Consider the following 7,540-nt stretch of genomic DNA (forward strand, 5'->3'; position numbering starts at 1 on the left):
GACAGAGGCAATAACAATCAAAGACTTTAATGACAGATGCATCATACTGATTCAGGTTGGATATTTTTTATTTCTGGAGTTATTGGAGCAACAACACTAGGGAGAAATGTTGCATGCAAAACATTCCGAAGGTTCAAGATCAGGATCGAATTGAATTCCTTTCTTGTTGAGAGGGAGTGTTGAAAATAGCAACAAGAAATGCTAACAATAGCATTCAGAATATTCCAATTTTAATTTGTCCTTGAATTAAAATTTGAATTTAGTCTCACCAGCTGCTTGAAAAATAATTAACTAATTCATCTTGAGTTAATTAGTTGGAGAAATTCAAGCTAGAAGTCTTTGTGAATCCATGAAACAGATATCCCTTAAATTAAGGATATTATCCCTTAGTTAAGGAGATAAGGATGAGTTGTATTTGAGTTCTATTTGGTTAGCTCAGTTAACTGAGTTAAGTCCATTTAAATTACTTCCAAATAGTTTGAGGAACTAATTGTGAGTTCAATCAGTTAATGCATGCATGCATCAAACTAGTGTACTCTAGATAACTGAGGATTGTCTCATAAATAAGTCATGCATGTCTGTTTAGACAAAGACCCAGTTGAGATTAAAGACAGGGACAGGTTACTATTAGTTGGAAGAATTTTCCTATAAAGGAAGCTCATCCATGCGGAAGGAACAAGGTTCCTTGAGGATTGCACAGCTCTGATAGTGTGTTGGAGCAGTGTGTGAGATCAATGTTACACTAGGTAACAGTTGGATCACCTAGGAGAAATAGTGCAAGGAAATAGGAGGCTTCGAGGGTAGAGGAGAAGGCTTGTGAGAAGCCTAGATTGCTTGTGAGCATCCAAGAGGATTGTACTGAGAGCTAAAGCTTTGTGTAATCTTCATGTATTTCCACCTTGTATGATAATACAGATAGTGGGGTTTTTGGCTGAGGCTTTCCCCAAAGTATTCTTTTGTGTTTCATGTGTATTGATTCTTCTTCTCTGTTATATGTGTTTTGTTTGATCTTGCTCAAATCGATTAAGCTTCTGCAAAGTTTTATTGTAGAAGTAGATCAAGTATTTTGCTTTAGTTACATTGCATTATCAGGTTGATCTATAGTGATAATTTCTACATGGTATCAGAGCTAGCTAATCTATAAAGAAATTTCTACTTAGGCATCTCGACACTGAATTCGAGGCTTCTAGTGATGACTAGGGTGAAAAGATTGTTGTTTTGTTTCTCTTGATATTTATTTGTCCTTTTGTTCCTAAAAACCCGCATCTTGTTGCTGAAACCCTGTTGTCTGCTACTAGAAATCTGTTGTATGTTAAGCCAATGAGCTGGCATATCTTTTCCCATCCTTCTTCCTTTGGAATGGAATATTTGATAAAAAATTTATATGTTTCATCCACTTCAGTGTATTTCTGAAAAGTGGGTTTGAATACGAACAAATGTTTGATTTCAAGTTTAATCAATAAATCAAAACTCAAACCTTCAATAAAGGTTTTTCCTGTAATAGTCCCTTTAATCTTACGAATATGGATTTGTCTGTAGCTATACCATGTAGCCTGTGCTGGTATTCTTCAAGGGGAACGAGGCTATCTGCCATTCCTATTAAACCTTAAAGTCCTTTTTAATGTATAATATTAAACGTTTTGTAGAACTTCTGAATACTAGCTTCTAGATTATTGTATTTGTTTTCTAGTTGCAACATTAGATTCTTTTTAGTGAGAATTACTTCCAAAATAGTTTCAGTTGTGTCCCCAATTTCATATTCTTCCAGCTCTTCACTTGTTTTCGAATTCATAATTCTAATCAATGCTTTTGCCTCTCCTGGTTTTTGACCGAGGTCTTTCTTTACTTCTGAAATTACTTCCTTTGATTTTTCCAATAGTTTCCTCTTGCTCAAAAATAATTTCAAAGGAAGGCCACAAATCATTCAAAGACTCATTAATATCCAGCTAGATGTTTTCATTGGCCTGTGCAATTGTTTGAGCATTAATAGACTCATTTTCTAGAGTCTTTATTCTATGAGTTAGTCTACGAGTTTTTTGAAGCTCTGCTAAGTAAACATTATCAAATTATAACTTTTGCCCTTGGAGATTGTTGAGTTGAGCCTTCAAATTTTCCATTTCTTAACATTTTATGCATAAGTCTCCCATTGCTTTAACTAAGTCAGTTGTTGAGTTTGTTGACTATGTTTCCACTGCTATAGTTGTTGCGATAGAATTCCCTGCAATAGGGGTTGTTGAAGTCCCTGCAATAGAAGTTGTTGCTATAGTAATAGTTGCTGCCACATCTGCTTGTTGTCCTTTTTCCTTCAATAAACTTTCTACTTCAGTCTCCATCCTTTGTATCTGTAAATTTTGTTCCATAATAATTTTGAACGTTCTTTCTTTTTATTTTTCTAACTCACCAACTTCTTTGGTCTGTGGATCTTCAGTAGTAGGGAGTTTTAGTTGTTTTCTCAATGCTTGAATATCAACATTTTTCCTCTTAATCATTTCCTCGACAGCTTTAACATTACTAGGATCATATCCCAATTTGATTACCAGATCTTCTAAGGATTTTATCTTGGTATCTTTGGCCAGTGATGATATATTTTCTAGCTTTAGCTGGGACTAAATGTTATTCACTGAAACCTACAACTTAGATGTTTCCATTGCTAAACTAATCAAGGTGGAGTAAATAATTTCTCTAGCTTACTTGTGTAGATCAATCTGGATAATAGGATGAATATGTTTAGTGTCAAAGGAAAAAGCAGATTGTTTGTAATCTTTTGTAGTTTTTGGAAAAGGAAATTTAGGCTTTAGAAGGGCCATCTGAAACATTCCTTTTTCATTATCTAATTTTGAGAGAAACCTGTGCTAGGAAGCTAAAGTTTGCTTCCAGAATTCTGAATAAGTGGTGGCCTTTAGTGCCTCATTTTTCTTCTTAATTTACTTGTATCTAGCAAAGATACTTGGTTCTATAGTAGTATGATCTAGCTATTTGTCTGGACTGATTCTAATGGGTCTTGAATGACTGAAGATACTAGAGAGATTGAGAAAATTTATTCAATCCTTGGAAATATCTCAGGATAAGGACTTGTTAAAAGTAATGTGGTATGTTCTTGTGAACTCTATTCGTGAATGGCTCTTCGAGAGGGTTCTTTTTCTTCTTCTTGTACATTATGAAGTCGGTCTACTGTATTTCTGAAATTAGAGGGGAAATACTTTCCCTTGTCCTCTTGGAATGATTTTCATGTGGCACTAGAGTTTGTGAAGTTGTAGAAATGAAAACTTGCTCTTCTGCTTCCTACAATGTATTTTCCTGCCACTCCTCCCGGTTCATGTATTGTTCAATCTCTGGTCTAGGAACATGTGCATAAGGAGTAGTTTTCTATTATACCCTTATCTTAGAAACAATCCCCAAGGGATCATAAGACTAGGTAAAGATTAATTTGAATTTCGTTTGTTTCAGAAGGATATCTACTTCTTTTGTTGCTACTCTGGTATTACAAATAAAGGGTCCAATTTGAGCCTTTAACTTAAACTGGGGCTTATTTTTAGCTGATACAAAGTGCATCTCATCCATATTCATCATCTTCCTTATATACTCTAATGCAAAAATCCTAATTGACACAAAGTTAGGAAATTTATATGGAGGAAGCTCACACCCATATACTCTCATCTCTATGTAGTTTTGATACAAATACCAATCTCCAGTCTTTGTTTACTTGTTGAGGTGTATAATTTTCTTGATTTCAGGGGGAATCCTAGGAACAACATTGATATTGAGCAAATATGAAACCATATATATAAACTGATTGGTGTAATTACTGAACGAAAATTCATTGGTATTCTTCCTTACGAAGGAAGTCCAATGAATTATAGATTGAGGATTACCCTTCTCATCTAATTTTTGTAATTGAAATTGGAATTTATCTACTTGATGAAATAAGAATAGTTATACAAAAACTCACTAATATTTGAAATATCCTTCTATTGAAAAGTTCAAGAACTGATCATGTATTTCTTTAGACAAAAATTCATTGTAATTGAAGATCATCAAGGCTTTTTCACCTGGTGAAAACACTGACAAAAATTGTAAAATAATCTCATCAACCCACTGATTAGTTGGATAACCTAATAGACAAGAAACTAGTGAGACAACCTATCTAGTCATTTTTGGGAACATTGAAAAGGTATGGAGGATTTGTTATTGGTAATTCTACATTTTCAAGTAAGAATATCTCAAATATCTTATCTCTTTGAGGGAATGTGAGATTTTTATAGATTTCCATAAGGGAATCTACAAAAAAAGGATTGAAAGGGGTTGAAGGTTTCACTTGAAGCATTTGGCATATCGACTCAGGGAATATTGTGAACAAAACATCACTATTTTGATAAATAATAGCTCTTTGACTTGGAATATATTTGAAATGGCACCAAGTTACAAATTATGGAAAAAAATAAGTTTGGGGAAAGGTGAATTGAGGTAAGAAGGAGTCCCACATGATTAATTCATCATTGGCATCAAGGAATTTCAATGTGGCCCAATTGTGAAGTTCATATAGGTCGAACTCACATTGGTTTTCAGAGATTTTATACCCCTGGTCGACTAGGGCTAATCTATCTAAGTCTATGACAGTAGGCATCATCAGATTTTCCTCTACCATTTGAGATTTTCCTTTGGAAGAGATTCTGAAAATATAATTTAGTAAGGGGTGATGTTTACCAGGTGATTAAAAAATTTTTGCAGTGATGACAGATGTTCTTTTGATGCTGGTTTGGTTGTACTGGACCTGGGCATGCAACTTGTAAATGGAATGTGTAAAAGAGACATAGCTAAAATGTGTGTTTTATTTATGGAATAGGAAGTTTAACTGCTTGCAAGGATATCCGATAACAAGAGCGAGACATTTATTATGGGAAGGTAATGTTCAAGGAGATGGAACAGATAGATAACAACTATTTATTGATGAATGAGAGGTGGATAGATGGTAAAGGCAGAGTGGCTTTATTCCTTTGGCAGGATGGGGAATTTTTAGCTGGTGTTTTTCGGGGGGTGGATGGTAAGTGGTTTATGGAGGCGGCCGGGGGGGGGGTCTGAAATGCTTGAGGGTCGAACACATTGCATTTCCAATTTATTCGAAACAACTTTTCAGACTCCCCCGGTTAAACATTGGAGACGTGGTGGGGGGGGGGTGTCTGAAGTGCTTCCCTAACCATTGATCTGCGCAGGAGCATCTCAACAATCGAGATAGGTGTTTATTAGATAAAGCGACAAAACATCAAGTTGTCTTTACCAAGATTATAATTAGCTGTTTAATTATGTTTAAACAAATTAAGCAACTAATTAGCATGATGTGCGACATTTGAACTAGCACGCATTTTTTAACATTTCTCAGGATTTATTCATTTTTTCTTTATTTTTTCTCTTTTGTTATTTTGTTATTTTTCTTTTTTATATCCTTTTCATCTTTTTTTCTTTTTCCTTTATATATCTTATATTTTTTAATTTTTCTTTCTTTTTTCAACAAATAAATGTAGAGTACCAAATAAGTTATAACATGCTACACCAAAATTTCATCAATGGAAAACTTTTGGATCTTCATTTATTTTATTTTGTATTCATTTTGTAATGTAAAAATATTATATAAACAAGGTTGTTGCTCCAAGCCTAGCTAGCAGAGAAGCCATTCAATATTGTGATGTTGTTGCATTGTTTTTTGGCGGTTGTCCCCACCTTTGATCAACTAGAGTTGGACTACTGAGCTCAAGATGCATCTGGATTGAGCTATTTTAATACAAAGAGGCAAATTCTAGGTTTCCTTTTCATTTTTGTTGCATTTTGTTAATACTCCTATGTGATCTATAACTTAAAATTTCTTTAAAGAGGGTGAGAGTTGGTTGGTTTGGGCCCAACCATTTCAGCTTTTCACAACTCTATTAGATAGTATTGTGCAGTTTGCTATTTAAATTGAAATATTGTAGTGTGTGCATTTATAGCTGAGCATTACATTCACATAAGATCGGATTTAGTTCTTTCTCTATGTTCTATTCCTATTTGAATACTTGTATTATATTCTGATTTGGGAATGTTTATAGCCTAGATCTGAGAGGTAATTGTCATATATATACAAGATCCCCTTGCTTCACTATCATTGGGTTGATTTGATCGAAGATTAATTCCTAGAATCATCACTTTCCTTTACATGTTCTGGTTGCAGTGACATTTTAATCTGGGTTTATCTTTTTGGGCACTAATATAGGTAAGTTCAAAGTTTTTGAAGGTTGTTGGAATTTGATATTGATATATGATAAAAATCATTCATCTAAAACCCTTGTTCTATTGCCATGTGAGTTGGGTTATACGAAGATCCTACCTTTGGAATGGTTGTTTTCCTCATATGACTTGGTGATGGTAATACTTTTATTTGGGTGCATTGGTGGCTTCAGCGTGAAGGCTTCATATAAAGATCTGATATCAATATTTAATAGGATCCTCCCTAGAACTTTTGAACTATTTTAGATCTGAAGTGTTGAGGGTACCTTATTTTCTTTCAAAGATCTCACAATATAAGGTATGAATGAAATGGTACCAGAGTCATCAAAACCTAAACCTTTTGGTAATGATTCAAGCCATACACAATAGCTACAACATATGTTTATGCAATTTGTGAATTGGTAGTATGTAGGGATATTGGTTCTAATTACTCTATTCTTGCCTAAAGGTTTGTTGATTTTTATAATTGTGGTTCCTTGGTTTACAGTTACAAATTCACATTTAAATCAATGTTTGTATAACATAGCCACTCGAAATTGATTTATTTTCAAAGAGTTCTATAATACATTGTGATTGGTCAACAAGTGTTCATGGTATTTCAAGTGGATTAGTATAAGAAAGTTTGTTGACAATTGGATTGGTATCTTGTTGTTGTTCTTTCAAAACTTGGAATTTATTTTGAGATTGGTTTTATTTCCCTCCTTTTTCAAATATTTATTAAATATTAAAAGCACAATTTCAGATCTTTGGTTTGGAGCATTTTCTAATTTGGAGAAGTAGAATAGAGGATTGTATTCTTTCTTTATGTAAGCTCAGATATTTGATTTCTACACCAGGAGCACCATACGTTTCTTTTGGAAGCACAAGGAGAGTGAAAAAATTGTAGTAGTGCATGAATAATTTTGTGCAGATTTTCAAAGCATTCTTTTGACATTGTATGATCTAAGACTGTGTTTTATTAAATTTTGGTTATTTTCCTAGCTTGTAGACTCAATTTTAATTAACGACTTGATGGGTGAAGTAGTTAATGCCTAAGTTGATTAGTTTTGTAATTTCGTGCTAATAGAGCTAATATTAGTGCAAGAATTGAGCTAGGGTTTTCTTCCAATTGTTGATATATTTGAGGATTGGTGTTTATGATTTCATTTCTAAAGATTTCTATTGAGTGCAAGACTGAAGAAATGATTAACTAGTGCAGGAACTCAAGGTGTGAGTAGTTTTTAGGAAAATTAGGGTTTTGTTTTGTAGGTTCCCAAAGACTTTCTATGGCATTTCCAGTGTTGCA

This window comes from Pinus tabuliformis, chromosome 4_1, assembly GCF_031772625.1.
Source record: "Pinus tabuliformis cultivar Carrire ecotype Pingquan chromosome 4_1, CPIR1, whole genome shotgun sequence".
Classification (NCBI taxonomy): Eukaryota; Viridiplantae; Streptophyta; class Pinopsida; order Pinales; family Pinaceae; genus Pinus; species Pinus tabuliformis.